An 18882-nucleotide genomic window follows, 5' to 3' on the forward strand; every position below is an offset into this window, starting at 1 on the left:
CACAGGGATGTTTGGGGCGGGCGGGATCATGAGGAACGACGGCTCACCACTGCGCTATCCTTCTCCCAGTTTTACTGGTGCTTCCAGTCCCATTTTCAGCCTGTCTCACAACTGGCGTGTCCCGTCCATCGATGAACTGTTTCATCCCTAAGGTGATGGCTTGTAGGTGAATAGCCTCCGGTAGAACGTCTCAAATGCCTCGTAGACATTTTTTGGCTCTGCCACTGGATTCGGTCTGCTGCTTCTAATCTGAGCTATTACCCCCGTGGCTGCCTGCTTTCTCAGCTGGCGAACCAGCAGTGGCTGGCTTTATCTCCGTGTTCGTAAAGGGTCTCCCGTACCTGGCGGAGTTACTGCAATGCTTCCCTCGTGGAGAGCAGATCAAAGTCCATTTGTAGCTTTTTCCTCTCCGCCAGGAGTTCTTTGGTCAGGCCCTCAGAGTATCGCCTGTCTACCTCCAGTATGGAGTCCACAACTGTCGCCTAGCCACCCTCTCTACCTTGTCTCTACGTGCGTTCTTGGCTATGATATCACCCCTGACCACAGCCTTCGTGGCCTCCCAGAGCGTGAAGGGCGGGACTTCCCCATTCTAGTTATTAATAATATAGTTATCTGTGGCTGTGATATTTTCTTGCACAAAGCATTCTGTGCAAGTCGGGCCATGTCCAACCTCCATGTGGGGGGCGGGGTAGCAGGCATTGAGCAAAAACGTATTAATCTGGCTGCATATTAATATGGAACCATATTGATATGGAAGAGCATTAATGTGGCTGGATATTAATATGGAACATTATTCATATGGAGCAGGATTAATATGGCTGCATATTAACTTGGAACCGTATTAATATGGAATAGTATTAATATGGCTGAATATTAATATGGAACAGTACTAATATGGAACAGTATTAATATGGAACCATATCGTCACAGCTCCAGGGTCCCAGATTTGATTCCTAGCTTGGGTCAGTCTCTTTGCGGAGCCTGCATGTTCTCCCGGTGTCTGCGTGCATTTCCTGCTCCGGTTTCCTCCCACAAGGCCCGAAAGACGTGCTTGTTAGGTGAATTGGACATTCTGAATTCTCCCTCTGTGTACCCGAACAGGCGCCAGAATGTGGCGACGAAGGGCTTTTCACAGTAACTTCGTTGTTGTGTTAATGTAAGACTACTTGTGACAAAGATAATTATTATTAATATGGAATGTGGCTGGATGTTAATATGGAACTGTATTACTATGGAACAGTGTTAATATAGCCGGATATTAAATTGGCCAGATATTAATATGGAACAGTACTAATATGGAACAGTGTTAACATGGCTGGATATTAATATGTACCGGTAATCATATAGAACAGTATTAATATGGAACACTACTAATATGGAAAAGTTATAATCTGAGCGAGTATTAATATGGAACAATGTTTATATGCTGGACATTAATAGGGAACAGTACTCATTTGTAACGGTCTTAAAATGAAGCAGCACGAATATGGAACAGTATTAATATGGAACAGTATTAATGTGGAAGAGTATTAATATGGAACAGTATTAATATGGAGCCGTTTTAATATGGCTGCATATTAAAATGGAGCAGAATTAATATGCTGGATAGAAATATGGAACAGTATTATTTTGGCTGGATCCCGTTCAGTTTTTGGAAGGGCATATACTGGCCTCGGGAAAGTTGTTTTTTAGGTCTCCAAAGCAATTCGCTTTACATAAACATGTTTAATGTTTAAAAACATGATTTATTATCGGGCACATTTTAAGTCCGATTACAGTAGGGCACTTTTAATTGGTGTGTTACTGTAAGGCTCTGTTTAAATAAGGTCCGTTTGACTGTCGGGCACTGTTTAAATACATTTGATTGACTATAGGGCACTGTTTAAATGCATTTGGTTTACTGTAGGGCACTGTATAAATGCATTTGATTTCCTGTAGGGCACTGTTTAAATGCATTGATTTACGATGGGCACTGTTAAAATGCATTTGATTTATTGTAGGGCACAGTTTAAATGCATTTCATTTACTTCACCGCACTATTTAAACGCATTTGGTTTACAACAGGGCACTGTTTAAATTGATTTAATTTACTGTAGGGCACTACTTATATGCATTTGAGTGTTGGGCACTCTTTAAATGCATTTATTTAACTGTCAGAAACTGTTTAAAAGCATTTCGTATACTGGAGGGCACTGTTTGAATGCATTTGATTCACTGCAGGGCATTTTTAAAATGCATTTAGTTCATTGTGGGATACTGTTTAAATGCATTTGATTTATTGTAGCGCCTGTTTAAAAACATTTGATTTACTATGTTACTGTTTAAATGCATTTGATTTACTGTAGGGCACTGTTTATATGCATTTGATTTAACGTAGAACACTGTTTAAATGCTTTTGATTTACAGGAGGGCAATGTTAAAATGCATTTGAGTATCGGGCACTGTATAAATGCAATTAGTTTACTGTAGGGAACAAAATGCATTTGATTTACTGTTGGGCACTGTTTAAATGCATTTGATTTACTGTAGGGCACTGTTTAAATGCATTTGATTTACTGTGGTGCACTGTTTAAAAGTATTTGTTTTACTCTTGCGCAGTGTTTAAACACATTTGATTGACTGTCGTGGCACTGTTTAAATACATTTGATTTATTGTTGGCACTGTTTAAATGCATTTAATTTACTATAAAGAACTGTTTAAATACATTTGGCACCGTTTAGATATAATTGATTTATTTTAGGCCACTGTTCAAATGCATTTGATTTACTGTAGGGCACTGTTTAAATGCATTTAATTGACTCGAGGGCACTGTTTAAATGCATTTGATGGACTGTTGTGCGCTATTTAATTATATTTGATTTACTGCAGTACACTGTTTAAATACTTTGGATTTATTCTGGGGCACTGTTTAAATACATTTGATTTACTGTCGGGCAGTTTAAATGCATTTAATGTACTGCAGGGCACTGTTTAAATGCCTTTAGTTTGCTGTCGGGCACTGTTTAAATGCACTTGACTTACTGTAGGGCATTGTTTCAATGCGTTTGATTTCGTGTCGGACACTGTGTAAACGCATTTAATTTATTCTAGGGCGCAAATTTAAATACTTTTGATTTACTGTCAGGCACTGTTTAAATGCAATTAATTTACTATAAATCACGATTTAAATATATTTGGCTCACTGTAGGGCACTGTTTGAATGCATTTGATTTACTTCGTGGCACTTTTTTAATGCATTTAGTTTCCGGTAGGGCACTGTTTAAACGCATTTGATTTATTGCAGCGCCTGTTTAAATACATTTGATTTACTGTGTCACTGTTTAAATGCATTTCATTTACTGTAGGGCACTATTTAAATGCATTTGATTTACTATAAAGCACTGTTCAAAAACGTTTGGTTTACTGTAGGGCATTGTTTAAATGCATTTGATTTAACTTAGGGCACTGTTTAAATGCATTTGATTTACAGTCGGGCACTGTTGAAATGCATTTAATTGACTCGAGGGCACTGTTTAAATACAATTGATGGACTGTTGTGCGCTATTTAATTATATTTGATTTACTGCAGTGCACTGTTTAAATACTTTGGATTTATTCTGGGGCACTGTTTCTGTACATTTGATTTACTGTAGGGCACTGATTAAATGCCTTTAGTTTGCTGTAGGAAAAAGAAAGGGAGAAAGAAAGAGATAGAGAGGAATAAGAAAGGGAGAGAGACGGAAATGAATGAGAGAGAGAGAAGAAATAGAAAAGGTGAGAGAAGTAAGTAGAAATGGAAGAATAGCCCCAGCAGAACAAAGAGAAAGAGAACGGGAGATACAGATGAGGGGAAAAAGTAAAGAGAGAGAGTTTGAACTTCAGAAAATAGCCATGAAACATGACAGTCAGTTAAAATTGGTAGATGCAAAGGGAAACGTACAGTTGGATGATAGTGATGAAGAGAGTGAGAAAGAGCGTCAAAGTTGAAGGCTTGGTGGAATTTTTTTTTAATATGTCCAAGCATTGCCAAGGTTTGACGAGAAGGAAGTAGAAGCCTTTTTCATTTAATTTGATAAGGTGGCTAAACAAATAAAATGGCCACAGGACATGTGGGTATTACTGATTCAAACAAAGCTGGAAGGTAGAGCCAGTGAAGTGTTTGCATCACTACCGCAGGAGGTATCTGGGACGTATGAGGAGGTGACAAAATCCATCTTAGGTGCATATGAACTCGGGCACGAAGCTCACTGACAAAGGTTTAGAAAATTAAAGAAAGAATTTGGTCATACATACATGGAGTTTGAAAGGCTCAAACAAATTAATTTTGATAGGTGGATAAGGGATTTGAAAATAGACCAAACGTACAAAGCTCTCAGAGAAATTATACTTTTGGAGTAGTTTAACATTGAATTCCTGATGCAGTATGCACTCATGTGCATGAACAGAGGGTTAAAATTGCGAGATTAGCAGCAAAATGGCAGATGATTATGAATTAGTTCATAAATCAAAGCTTGGTTTCCGACATCAGTTTCAGCCTGTGAGGGATAGAAACTGGGGACATGAGAAATACTCAAGTGGTAAAAGTAAAGGTGATGTGATGGGATATAATAAGGAAAGTGTACCTCAGAGTAAAAATCCAGGAGGGTGGAAGAGACATGAAAAGGTTCAAATGTTTTCACTGTAATAAACTAGGCCATGTAAAGTCACAGTGTTGGTGCTTGAAGAAAAGCGCTGGGAAGGCTGATGTGGTAAAACAGGATAAGACAGTGGGGGTAGTTAAAGTGGTAAAGGAAAGCCCAAATGAAGCGAAGGAGTTGCAAAAGATTGTACACCTGATCAAGAGGTGATTTATCAAATGGTGCCAGATCTCTTTAAAGAATTTACTTGTGTTGGTAAAGGTTACTCATGTGTATCATGAGGAGTAGGTCAAGAAGTCACAATTTTAAGAGATACGGGAGCTAATCAATCTTTAATGGTAGGAGATGAGGAGTTATGTAGTTTGGGAAGAATGCTGCCAGAAAAGGTGGTAATATGTGGAATTCAGGGTGAGAGGAGTAGTGTTCAATTATATAAGGTAAGGTTGGAAAGTCCAGTGAAGAGGCGTGAGGTGGTAGTAGGAGTAATAGAGAAACTATCTTGTCCAGGAATACAGTTTATCTCTGGTAATGATACAGCTGAATCGCAGGTGGGACTGATGCCCACGGTGGTTGATAATCCAGTGGAAAATCAGACAACTGAAGTGTTGAAGGATTTTTCCGGATTCTGTAGTTACAAGGTCGCAAAGTCACAGGTTAAGACAGGAGGGGAATTCAGAGAGTGAAGATGAAGTTGAAGTGCAATTATCAGAAAGGATTTTTGATCAGATGGTTGACAAAGGTGGAGGATGAGGCGGATATTTTTAGTTCAGGAAAATTGGCAGAGTTACAACAGAAAGGTGTAGAAATAAAACGGATGTATCAGAAACATACACGGAAGAGTGTATAACAGAGTGTTATTACCGTAAAAGTAATGGCTTGATGAGAAAATGGAGACCTTTACATATGCAGGCTGATGAAAAGTGGGCAGAGGTTCATCAAGTAGTATTGCCGTTGGGTATGGAAAGGAGGTGTTGCGAGTTTCACATGAGGTTCCAGTGGGAGGTCATTTGGGAATAAGGAAAACTTAAGCTAAAATACAAAAACAATTTTATTGGCCTGTACGCCAGAAAGATGTAATTAAATGTTGTCAGTCATGTCACACATGTCAAATGATAGGGAAACCTCAAGCAGTGATAAAAGCAGCGCCCTGAATACCCGTTGCAGCATTTGAGGAACCTTTTCCAAGGGTCCTAATTGATTGTGTAGGACAACTTCCTAAAACAAAATGTTGGAATCAATATCTTTTGGCGATAATGGAGGTGTCTACTAGGTTTCCGGAGGCCATCCAGTAATATTACAGCTAAAAAGATTCTGGAGGAATTACTTGAATTATTTACTAGCAATAGACGACCCACAGAAATACAACCGGATCAAGGGTCAAATTTTACCTCCTGATTATTCAAAGAAGTTATGGATAGTTTCGGAATAAAACAATTTAAATCAACTGCGTACCACCCAGAATCGCAGGGAGTAATCGAAAGGTAAATGTCAGAAATTAAAGACAGTGTTGAGGGCTTAGTGTCACGATAATTGAGAGGATTGTGATAAAGAAATTCCATTCGTACTGTTTGCAATTATGGATGCACCTACTGAGTCAACCAAATTTAGTCTTTTGAACTAACCTTTCGTCATGAGGTACGAGGGTCACTTAAATTGAGTAAGGAAAAATTGGTGCGTGAGTAATCAGAAATTACATTATTGGATTACGTGGCAAATTTTAGGGAACTATTAAATAGAGCAGGTCAATTGGCTGGACAACATTTAAAAGTTGCACAAAATGCGATGAAACGGGTAGCGGACAAGAAATCCAAAGTTTGTTGTTTCGCCTGTGGAGATCAAGCTTTAGTATTGTTCCAAGTGGGAGGTGAACTTTTAAAAGCTAGGCTTTGTGGACCATATCAGATTGAAAGGAAATTAAGTGAAATGAATTACGTGGAACAACACCAGATAAAAGGAAGACTCACCGAGTGTGTCATGTGAATATGCTTAAAAGGTGCTTGGAAAGGGAAGGAGAGAAAAAGGTTTTAATGATTCTAACTCAAAATGACCAACCAAATCCAGATGACTGTGAATTTGACACACCTCAAATTAAATTGGAAAACGGGGATGTTCTTAAAAATTGGGATAAATTGTAGAGTTACCTTCCAGAGGAAAAACGGACTGACCTGAAAGTTATCACATGGGCAAGTTTGTGGACATAAATTGGGAAGCACTAAAATGGCTATACATGATGTAGATGTGGGAAATGCTGTTCCAATCAAACGACATCCATGTAGACTTAATCCTTTAAAATTGGCACAGGTTAACAAAGAGATGGTGATTATGCTTTAAAATGGCATAATTGAAGTGGGTTGCAGCCAATGGAGCTCGCCCATAGTGATGATACCAATACCAGACGGTACCCAACAGTTGTGTGTAGACAATAGAAAGGTTAATGCAGTTACAAGAACGGGCTCTTACCCTATCCCACGTTTGGAGAATTGCATTGAGAAAGTGGGACAATCAGCTTTTATTTCCAAACTGGATTTACTTAAGGGTTACTGGCAGGTACCTTTATCCGAAAGGGCGAAGGAGATTTCAGCTTTTGTGACTCCAGATGGTATATAACAATTCAAAGTTGTGCCATTTGGCATGAAAAACGCCCAACCACGTTTAAATGGTTAACTAACAAAGTTGTTTCAGGATTACCCAATCATGTGGTATACATCGACGATCTGATAGTGTTCAGCCAGACATGGAAAGAACAGCTGAAACGTCTGATGGAATTATTCGATCGACTTCCGGAGGCGGGTTTGGTGATAAACCTAGCCAAAAGTGAATTTGGAAAAACCCAAGTCACTTTCATTGCGAAGTTTCCGATACCCTCAAACGTAGGGAAATAATGCGATTTCTTGGCATGAGTGAATTTCATTAAACATTTAAGTAAAATTTCATGTTGAAAGTGACTGTCAATCGAGAAGGGCTTCAGTTGAAGAAGAAGAACACAAATGGACTATATTATTATCCCTGTTTGCGTGTGTTGTTTTTAGAAACGCAAACGTGTGTTTACTTCGTGCATTTCTTAAAGGATAGTGACAAGGTGAAAAATGAAACCATCTTGAAGTTGATGGTTTATATTTTTTCTTGGGCGGAGATGTCATGTGAGAGTACCTTTAAGAAATGGGTGTTTAAGAAATGTACCTTTAAGAAACGGGTGTTTATCAGTGATGTCAGAGTATGGGTGGAGCTGGGCTGTCTGGCAGCTTTTTACTTTCGTTTTAGGCTGTTTGCTGCAGGATGTGTTTTAGTCTCAGTGTTGGAGCAGAAGCCAGACAGCGCGGGTGTACTCTTGATCTCTCTGCCATGAAGCGTCTATCTCTTGATCATTTGGTGAAGTCAGAATTATAAACGTTTTCAGGAGTGACGTTAACCAGATGTGCTTCTGTTAAAGGTTCTGTTTTTTGTAAGTCTTCTGGATGTTAAAAGGACAGCGTAAGCATTACTTAGTGTTGTATTCTTTGGGGGTTGTAGTTGAATTAATGGTTGCTAAGAAGTTCACTGTATGTTTTAAAAAGGTTAACTTAAATTCATAGAATAAACATCGATTTGTTTTTTAAAATATATTTTCCATTTCTGCTGTACCACTCCTGTAGAGTGGGCCGTGTGCTCCCCATACCACAGTCTATTAAAAGTTCTGGGTCAGGAGCGTGAGGTGAACTTCATGATACACTTTGGGAATCTCTAAACCCTGGCCCAGAACAAATAAGATTGATGTACTGTAGGCACTATTTAAGTGCATTTGGTTTATTGTAGGACACTGTTTAAATGCGATTGATGTACAGTAGGGCACTGATTAAATGCATTTGGTTTACTGTAAAGTACTGTTTAAGTGCCTTTGATTTGCTGTAGTACACTGTTTAAATACATTTGATTTAATGTCGGGCACTGTTTAATTACCTTCAGTTAACTGTCGGGCACTGTTTAAATGTATTTGATTTACTGTAGGGCACTGTTTAAATGCATTTGATTTACTGTGGGGCACTGTTTAAATGCATTTGATTTACTGTAGGGCACTGTTTAAATGCATTTGATTTCCTGTAGGGCACTGTTTAAATGCATTTGATTTACTGTAGGGCACTGTTTAATTCCAAATGATTTTGCATCAGGGCACTGGTTAAATACGTTTGGTTTGCTGTAGGGCGCTGATTAAATGCATTTGATTTTCTTCAGAGCACAGTTTAAATGCATTTGCTTTAGTGTCGGGCACTTTTTAAATACATTTGATTTACTGTGGTGCACGGTATAAATGCATTTGATTTACTGTAGTGCACTGGATAAACGTATTTGGTTTATTATAGGCCGCTGTTTTCATGCATTTTATTTACTCTGGCGCGCTGTTTAAATGCTTTTGGTTTACTGAAGGGCACTTTCTAAATGCATTTGATTGAGTGTGGGCCACTCTTCAACTGCATTTGTGTTGTGCATGGCAGTACTTAAGCACATTCAATTTACTGTAGGGCACAGTTGAAATGCATTTGTTTTACTGCAGGGCACTGTAAATGCATTTGATTTACTATAAAGCACTGTTTAAAAACATTTGGTTCACTGCATGGAACTGTTTAAATGCGGTTTATTTACTTTGAGGCACGGTTTATATGCGATTCAAAAACTGTAGGGCACTATTTAAGAGTTTTTGATTTACTGGAGGGCACTTTGTAAAAGCGATTGATTTACTGAGGGCACTGTTTAAATGCGATTGATATACTGTAGGGCACTGTTTAAATGCATTTTATTTGCTATAGGGCGCTGTTTAAATGCATTTGACTTACCGCAGGGCACTGTTTAAATACATTTGATTTTCTGCATGGCGCTGTTTAAATGCATTTGACTTACTGTAGGGCACTGTTTAAATGCATTTGATTTACCGTAGGGCACTGTTTAAATACATTTGATTTTCTGTCGGCCACTGTTTAAATACATTACATTTTTTGTTGTGCACTGTTGAAATGCATTTGGTTTACTTCAGGGCACTGTTTCCCGTATTTCCCGTACCGACTCCCCAAACAGTCATCGGAATGTGGCGACGAGGGGCATTTCACAGTAACTTCCTTTGAAGCCTACTTTTGACAATAAGCGATTTTCATTTAATTTCACTGTTTAAATTTGTCTGATTTACTGTAAGACACCTCAAAGGCATTTGGTTTTTGTCGGGCACTATTTAAAAGCATTTGATTTACTGTAGGGCACTGTTTAAATGCATTTGATTTACTGCAGGGCACTGTTTAAATGCATTTGATTTACTGTAGGGCACTGTTTAAATGTGTTTGACTTACTGTAGGACACTGTTTAAATACATTGGATTTACTCGGGGCACTCTTTAAATGCATTTGATTTTCTGCAAGGCCCTGTTTCACTGTCTTTGATTTACTGTCGGGCACTGTTTAAATACATTTTATTTACTGGAGGGTCCAGTTTAAATGCATTTGATTTAACGTAGATCACTGTTCAAACGCATTTGGGTTACGGTAGGGCACTGTTTGAATGCATTTGATTTACTGTAGGACACTGTTTAAATGCTTTTTATTTACTGTAAGGTTCTGTTTAAATGCATTTGACTTAACGTAGGGCACTGTTTAAATGCATTTGGGTTACGGTAGGGCACTGTTTAAATGCATCTGATTTGCTGTAGGACACTGTTTAAATACGTTTGATTTACTGGAGGGCACTGTTTAAATAAATTTGATTTACAGTAGAGCACTGTTTCAAGACATTTGATTTAGAGTCGAGCACTGTTTAAATGCATTTAATTTACTCTAGGACCTCTTTAAGTACATTTGAATTCCTGTAATGCGCTGTTAATGCTATTTGTTTACTGTCAGGCACTGTTTAAAGGCATTTGGTTCACTGTAGCGCACTATTTTAAAGCATTTGATTTTCTGTAGCGCACTGTTTAAATGCCTTTGATTTACTGTCGAGCACTGTTTAAAAGCATTTTCTTTAATGTAGCGCATTGTTCAAATTCATTTGGTTTCCAATTGGGCACTGTTTAAATGCACTTCATTTCCTGTAGGACACTGTTTAAATACATTAGATTTAGTGACGGGCACTGTTTAACTGCCTCAGTTAACTGTCGGGCACTGTTTAAATGTATATGATTTACTGTAGGGCACTTTTTAAATGCATTTGATTTACTTCAGGTCACTGTTTAAATTCAAGTGATTTTACATTAGGGCACTGGTTAAATACGTTTGGCTTGCTGTAGGGCCCTGATTAAATGCATTTGATTTTCTTCAGAGCACAGTTTAAATGCATTTGCTTTAGTGTCGGGCACTTTTTAATACATTTGATTTACTGTGGTGCACTGTATAAATGTATTTGGTTGACTGTAGGGCACTGTTTAAATACATTTGATTTTCTGCATGGCGCTGTTTAAATGCATTTGACTTACAGTAGGGCACTGTTTAAGTGCATTTGGCTTATCTTAGGGCACTGTTTAAATGCATTTGACTTCCTGGAGGGCACTGTTTAAATGCATTTGGTTTATCTTAGGGCACTGTTTAAATACATTTGATTTTTTGTTGTGCACTGTTGAATGCATTTGGTTTACTTCAGGGCACTGTTCCCCGTATTTCCCGTACCGACTCCCCGAACAGGCATCGGAAAGTGGCGACGAGGGGCTTTTCACAGTAACTTCCTTTGAAACCTACTTATGACAATAAGCGATTTTCATTTCATTTCACTGTTTAAATTTGTCTGATTTACTGTAAGACACTTTAAGGGCATTTGGTTTTTGTCGGGCACTATTTAAAAGCATTTGATTTACTGTAGGGCACTGTTTAAATGTGTTTGACTTACTGGAGGACACTGTTTAAATCTATTTGACTTACTGTAGGACACTGTTTAAATACATTGGATTTACTCGGGGGCACTGTTCAAATGCATTTGATTTTCAGCAGGGCCCTGTTTAACTATCTTTGATTTACTGTCGGGCACTGTTTAAATACATTTTATTTACTGGAGGGTCCAGTTTAAATGCATTTGATTTGACGTAGATCACTGTTCAAACGCATTTGGGTTACAGTAGGGCACGGTTTAAATGCATTTGATTTACTGTAGGGCACTGCTTCAGTGCATTTTATTTACAGTAGGACACTGTTTAAATGCATTTGATTTACTGTAGGACACTGTTTAAATGCATCTGATTTGCTGTAGGACACTGTTTAAATACGTTTGATTTACTGGAGGGCACTGTTTAAATAAATTTGATTTACAGTAGAGCACTGTTTAAATGCATTTAATTTACTCCAGGACCCTCTTTAAGTACATTTGAATTCCTGTAATGCGCTGTTAATGCTATTTGTTTACTGTCAGGCACTGTTTAAAGGCATTTGGTTCACTGTAGCGCACTATTTTAAAGCATTTGATTTTCTGTAGTGCACTGTTTAAATGCCTTTGATTTACTGTCGAGCACTGTTTAAAAGCATTTTCTTCAAATAGAGCATTGTTCAAATTCATTTGGTTTCCATTTGGGCACTGTTTAAATGCACTTGATTTCCTATAGGACACTGTTTAAATACATTAGATTTAGTGACGGGCACTGTTTAACTGCCTTTAGTTTACTGTTGGACACTGTTTAAATGCATTTGATTTTCTGTAGGGTACTTTAACTGCATTTTATTTACTGTAGGGCACTGTTTAAATGCATTAGATTTAGTGACGGGCACTGTTTAACTGTCTTTAGTTTACTGTTGGACACTGTTTAAATGCATTTGATTTTCAGCAGGGCACTTTAACTGCATTTTATTTACTGTAGGGCACTGTTTAAATGCATTAGATTTAGTGACGGGCACTGTTTAACTGTCTTTAGTTTACTGTTGGACACTGTTTAAATGCATTTGATTTTCAGCAGGGCACTTTAACTGCATTTTATTTACTGTAGGGCACTGTTTAAATGCATTAGATTTAGTGACGGGCACTGTTTAACTGTCTTTAGTTTACTGTTGGACACTGTTTAAATGCATTTGATTTTCAGCAGGGCACTTTAACTGCATTTTATTTACTGTAGGGCACTGTTTAAATGCATTTGCTTTAGTGTCGGGCACCGTTGAAATACATTTGATTGACAGTCGGGCACTGTTTAAATGCATTTGGTTTACTGCGGCACACTTTCTTCATGCATTTGATTTAGTGCAGGGCACTGTTCAACTGCATTTGTATTGTCTAGGGCAATATTTAAGAACATTTGATTTACTGTGGGGCACAGTTGAAATGCATTTGATTTACTGTAGCGCACTGTTTAAATGCATTTGATTTACTATACAGCACTGTTTAACTACATTTGGTTTATTGTCGGGAACGGTTTAAATGTGATTGATTTACTTTAGGGTACGGTATAAATACATTTGAGTTACTCTAGGGCACTGTTTAAATACATTTGATTCACTGTAGGTGCACTGTTTAAATGCACTTGTTTTATGTCGGGTACTGTTTAAATACATTTTGTTTACTGGAGGACACGGTTTAAATGTAATGATTTACTGGAGGGGCCTGTTCAAATGCCTTTCGTTTACTTTAGGGCACTGTTTATAAGGACAAAGAATAAAGACACGTACAGCACAGGAACAGACCCTTCGGCCCTCCAGTCCCGTGCCGACCATCCTGCCCGGCTAAACTACAATCTTCTACACTTCCTGGGTCCGTATCCAAATATTCCCATCCTATTCACGTATTTGTCAAGATGCCCCTTAAATATCACCTCCTCCGGCAGCGAGTTCCAGGCACCCACTACCCTCTGCGTAAAAAACATGTCTCGTACATCTACTCTATACCTTGCCCCTCGCACCTTAAACCTCTGCCCCCTATTAATTTACCCCTCTACCCTGGGAAAAAGCCTCTGACTAGCCACTCTGTCTTTGACCCTCCTCATAGCTAATGCCCTCCATAGCAGGCAACATTCTGGTAAATCTCTTCTGCACCCTCTCTAAAGCCTCCACATCCTTCTGGTAGTGTGGCGACCAGAATTGGACACTATACTCCAAGTGTGGCCTAACTAAGGCTCTATCCAGCTGCAACATGACTTGCCAATTCTTATACTCAATGCCTCGGCCAATGAAGGCAAGCATGCCGTATGCCTTCTTGACTACCTTCTTCGCCTGTGTTGCCCCTTTCAGTGACCTGTGTACCTGTACACCTAGATCTCTCTGACTTTCAATACTCTTGAGGGTTCTACCTATCACTGTATATTCACTACCTGCAGTAGACCTTCCAAAATGCCTGACCTCACATTTGTCCGGATTAAACTCCATCTGCCATCTCTCCGCCCAATCTCCAAACAATCTAAATCCTACTGTATCCTCTGGCAGTCCTCATCGCTATCCGCAATTCCACAAACCTTTGTGTCGTCTGCAAACGTACTAATCAGACCAGTTACATTTTCCTCCAAATCATTTATATATACTACAAACAGCAAAGGTCCCAGCACTGATCCCTGCGGAACACCACTAGTCACAGCTCTGCAATTAGAAAAGCATCCTTCCATTGCTATTCTCTGCCTTCTATGACCTAGCCAGTTCTATATCCACCTTGCCAGCTCACCCGTGTGACTTCACCTTTTGTACTAGTCTGCCATGAGGGACCTTGTCAAAGGCCTTACTGAAGTCCATATAGACAACATCCACTGCCCTAGCTTCATCAATCATCTTTGTGACCTCCTCGAAAAACTCTATCAATTTAGTGAGACACGACCTCTCCTTCACAAAACCATGCTGCCTCTCACTAACACGTCCATTTGCTTCCAAATGGGCAGCACGGTGGCATTGTGGATAGCACAATTGCTTCACAGCTCCAGGGTCCCAGGTTCGATTCCGGCTTGGGTCACTGTCTGTGCGGAATCTGCACATCCTCCCCGTGTGTGCGCGGGTTTCCTCCGGGTGCTCTGGTTTGCTCCCACAGTCCAAAGATGTGCAGGTTAGGTGGATTGGCCATGATAAATTGCCCTTAGTGTCCAAAATTGCCCTTAGTGTTGGGTGGGGTTACTGGGTTATGGGGATAGGGTGGAGGTGTTGACCTTGGGTAGGGTGCTCTTTCCAAGAGCCGGTGCAGACTCGATGATTCGCATGGCCTCCTTCTGCACTGTAAATTCTATGATAATCAAATGTGAGCAGATCCTGTCTCGAAGAATTCTCTCCAGTACTGGGTGATACTGGGTGATACTGCCGATGATCTCTTGAGTGGGGCAACACTAATGGAAATGAATATACAAATTGGGGAATTAAAGTGAGAAAACTACGTTAAATTCTGATTACAGCCTTCAGGACCCGATTGTCAGGGGCAGTGCTGGAATGAATGTGTGGGACTTGGCTGCTGGGAGAATGCAGTGATCGCTGTTCCTCGAATACATGATGTACGGGCTCAATAACAGGGCAGTAAGATGTCTAACAACACCAGATTAAAGTCCAAGAGATTTGTTTCGAATTACTAGCTTTCGGAGTGCAGCTCCTTCACCTGAGAAAGGAGCTGAGGTCCGAAAGCTAGTAATTCGAAACAAATCTGTTGGACTTTTATCTGGTGTTGTAAGACGTCTTACTGTGCTCACCCCAGTCCAACGCCGGCATCTCCACATCATCAATAACTGGAGATAAAACAGAGAAATAATGCATTTATCACTCCTAATCTTAATGTAATGGTGCAAGAGTGAGGGATCATACCAAATGGTCTTCCAATACACCTGACATGAAACAGCATCAGTTATTTAATTATAATGCCGGTTCGGTTCCACAATGCACTGCGATTTAACACAGCTTTAACATGGGCAGTGCAATACTGGATATACATTCTATTTTGTTTTTCATTTCTAAAGAGACAGAATGCAGATTCTTTCACACAAAATAAGGAGAGAAATGTGATTCTAAGAAACACAACAGGAAGTAATCTCTCATTCAGTCAAATACAATATTGATATCGGGCAGCAAAGCATAATCAAAGCGATGACATTTTGGAAAAGTTCTGATGTCTTCCATCAGATTTAATGTAGAATCATATATCTGTGGACGTCACCTCAGGGATGTGGAGTTGACTATTATCTGAGATGGGTGAAAAGAAAGAAGAGATCATCGAAAGAAATCACATCTACATGTTTTCTCTTTCGTAACATTTCAAGTGCAACTGGCCTTTTAAAATTCTATCAAAAACATTCTCCGTTTTTTCTCTCATAAACTCTCACTCAGTGAACCGTGGGAATAGTCCAGGAGACCCAAAATTATACGGGACACGGAACGCCCCAGCAGCGCGCCACATACAGAGGGAAATGGAACTAACCATCACCGTTTAACAGTGCAATGCAGATTTGTAAACTTTAGATGTAAAAGGTCACTGCCCAATGATGGTAGAACCCCCCGGCCTGTGACACAGATAACATTGGTATTGTGAGAAGGTGTGGAAGGAACCGATAACACTGGGTCAATGAGGATATGACTGTTGTACACTGTGGGGATGAGCATACTTCAGTTAAACATTGGGCTGAAAGTTAGATGTTTTCTTTAAATTATTTGCATTTGCGACATGAACAATTGCAAATCCCACTTTGTTCCATGATCGATTAGAATAACTTCAATCCAGAGAGAGTCAATTCCTCACAAGAAGGTTGGTGACTGAGGGAATAACCAGAGCTGATAATCTATTGGGAACGCAGTCGCAACAGAAGACAGCAAGAGGGACGTGGAAAAGTACAGGGGTGTCATCAAACATCCAAGCAAATTGAAACATGCGCGATGACCAATGGAAGGACCTGGAATTTGAAAGCCCAATAATGTAGAAGGGTCACCCCCAATGGCATGAAGCACATCAAGAGACTTCGTGGAAATGCGCAAAGCCGAACTTGAGTTGTGAAAAGTTGATGATCCTCCTGTTAAACAACCTGTTTTCCCAGCCCATCAAGCTGCCCCAGATGTAGCAAAATCTGCAGGTCGTCCATTGGGCTCATCGTTCATCCTAGAGCCTATCTCAGCGGAGCTGGAGAAAATCATCGACGGAAGCGAGCGATTCTCAAAGAAACAGAAGAATCAAAGGATTATCTTACCCAGAGTGTGGATATCACCGCTGAACTTTCCCAATGTAATGCGATCATCAGACCCAGGATCCTGCAGCATGTGTCCACTCTGGGCGTCAATGGTTTCAGTCTCAGCATCGTCATAGTCGGCAGAAACAGGAGCTGAGAGGCACAGGTGTTTGCAGTTGAAGTTACTTACGTCCAAAGGACAGTTAGAATGATATACTTTAATCATTCTCTCCCAAGTAATACCGGGGCAGGAAAGTAGATCGATTACGGTATGATGTCATTGAGTTTGAGTGGAGAGAATTATTGAGCCAGCTTGTGCGGCAGTATTTTCAATTTTAGTTTAAATTCATACTGTTCCCAGAAAATGTACATCCCACCAACCTGCAAACATTTCACAGCCTCCATAGGCTTGTGTAGAATCACAAGGAAACGTTTATTTTTAATTAATTTATTTTATTGGGAGAAATGATAAGACGTTGTTTCAGACTCAAGCAGTTTCGATGTTTCGGTTACTGAAATCATTGTGCAATACCTGAGATCCTTGAATCTCTCATTTAATAGTTGATCTGTTTTGGTATTTCAGATATTACAGAGTGAAGAACTGAAACGAGATGGTGGAAAGTAAATTTCTACATACCCTGCATATTTGAGCATTCATCTTCAGGATATGCGGATCCAGGATCAGTGTCACCCAAACTGTGACTGCTGTAATATTCAACCTGGTTGAGAGTGTTAATCGTTGCAGAATCTGCTAAACAGAAAGTGATTGGTTAATGGATCAGTTGTTTGTGGTGGAGTCATCATAAAGTCATCACGACACATAATATTTCAACCAATCAGAGGCGAGGTATCAATAACTTCACCATCATTGTGACAATGTCCTGGAATTGATACATGACTCCACTTTGGAAGAACATTCAACTTTGGGAGATCAGGCGAAGAAACTGCACAAACTTTTCAGGACAACTATACAGAGGAACATAGAGAGACATAGAAATATGGAACGTAGGAGCAGGAGTGGGTCATTCGGCCCTTCTAATTCGTTCTGGAAATCAACATATGTGTTTTGGGCTCAATTACTTTTTGTAGTAGCAAATTACACAATATCATATCCAAGTGAAGGAAGTAATCCTGATTGCATTTTATAGGTTTCAGATAGATGCCACAAACGCTCTGCATTCTTCTGAACTCAAGCGTAAATTATCGTGAAGGACTCACTATTTCCTCATATGTCGGACCCACCATTATAGGGATCCATCTGGTAAATATTCGTTGCACTCCCTTTATGGCAAAAACAAATCACCCCTCAGATAAGGTGACCAAAACTGTACAATATTCCTGGTGTGGTCTCACGAAGGCACTTTATAATTGCACCATGACATCCTGTTCTTCTACTTTTATGGCCAGCAAACCAGTTGCCTTCTGTTCCACCTGCTGTACCTGCAGGATTACCTTCAGCGACTGGTGTGAGAAGACACCCGGGTCTCGTTGCACAAACCGCTCTCTCAATTTATAACCAATCAGATGATATTCTGTCTTCTTACTTTTGCCGCCAACCTCACATTTATCCACATAACACTGCATATTCCCTGAATTTTCCCACTCAGCTCGGCCAAATCACACTGAAACATCTTTGTATCCATCCTCCTTATAGCTCACCCTCTCACCCAGCGTGTGTCATCTGAAGTGTTGGGCATATTGCATTCTTTAAATCATTAATGTATATTGTGAACAGCTTGGGTCCCAGCACTGAAACATGCAATACCTCAATGACTGCCATTCTGATTTTTTTTAAAAATCCCTACTCTTCTGCTTCTTTTCTGCCAAACAAAATTCCATTCATCTTAATATCCTTCTCCTAATCGTTTGCGTTTCAATGTCACTTGCTAATAATCGGGTGAGGGTCATTGTAGAAAGCCTTCTGAAAGTCTAGGTAAACCAGGCCCACTGTCCCACCTTATATATTCTGCTGATTATATGCTCAAATAATTCCAGTCGTACTCATAAGCATGTTTTCCTTTTCGTAAATCCATGATGACTCTGCACGATTTTATCACTGTTTTATAAGTGGCCTGCTATTTGGTTTTTCATAATGACTCTAGAATTGTCCCCACTACTGACGTTAGGTGTACTGATCTATCATTTCCCATTTTCAGTCACCCTCTCCTTCTGGATAATGGGATTACATGAGCTTTCCTCCAATAATTAATTACAAAGTGCAAATCATCATA

General features: G+C 39.6%; 1 long non-coding RNA gene across 1 annotated transcript; it reads right to left on the reverse strand.

Moving 5' to 3' along the window:
• Nucleotides 1–15372: 15372 nt before the first annotated feature.
• LOC140396756 (uncharacterized) lies at nt 15373–17354 on the reverse strand. Its single transcript, XR_011936624.1, has 3 exons — nt 17289–17354; nt 16673–16804; nt 15373–15677 (listed from the first exon to the last, which is right to left on the reverse strand). It is a non-coding gene; the product is annotated as an uncharacterized lncRNA (long non-coding RNA).
• Between the last annotated feature and the right edge of the window lie 1528 nt (nt 17355–18882).

This window comes from Scyliorhinus torazame, chromosome 20 (assembly GCF_047496885.1).
Source record: "Scyliorhinus torazame isolate Kashiwa2021f chromosome 20, sScyTor2.1, whole genome shotgun sequence".
In the NCBI taxonomy this organism is placed as follows: Eukaryota; Metazoa; Chordata; class Chondrichthyes; order Carcharhiniformes; family Scyliorhinidae; genus Scyliorhinus; species Scyliorhinus torazame.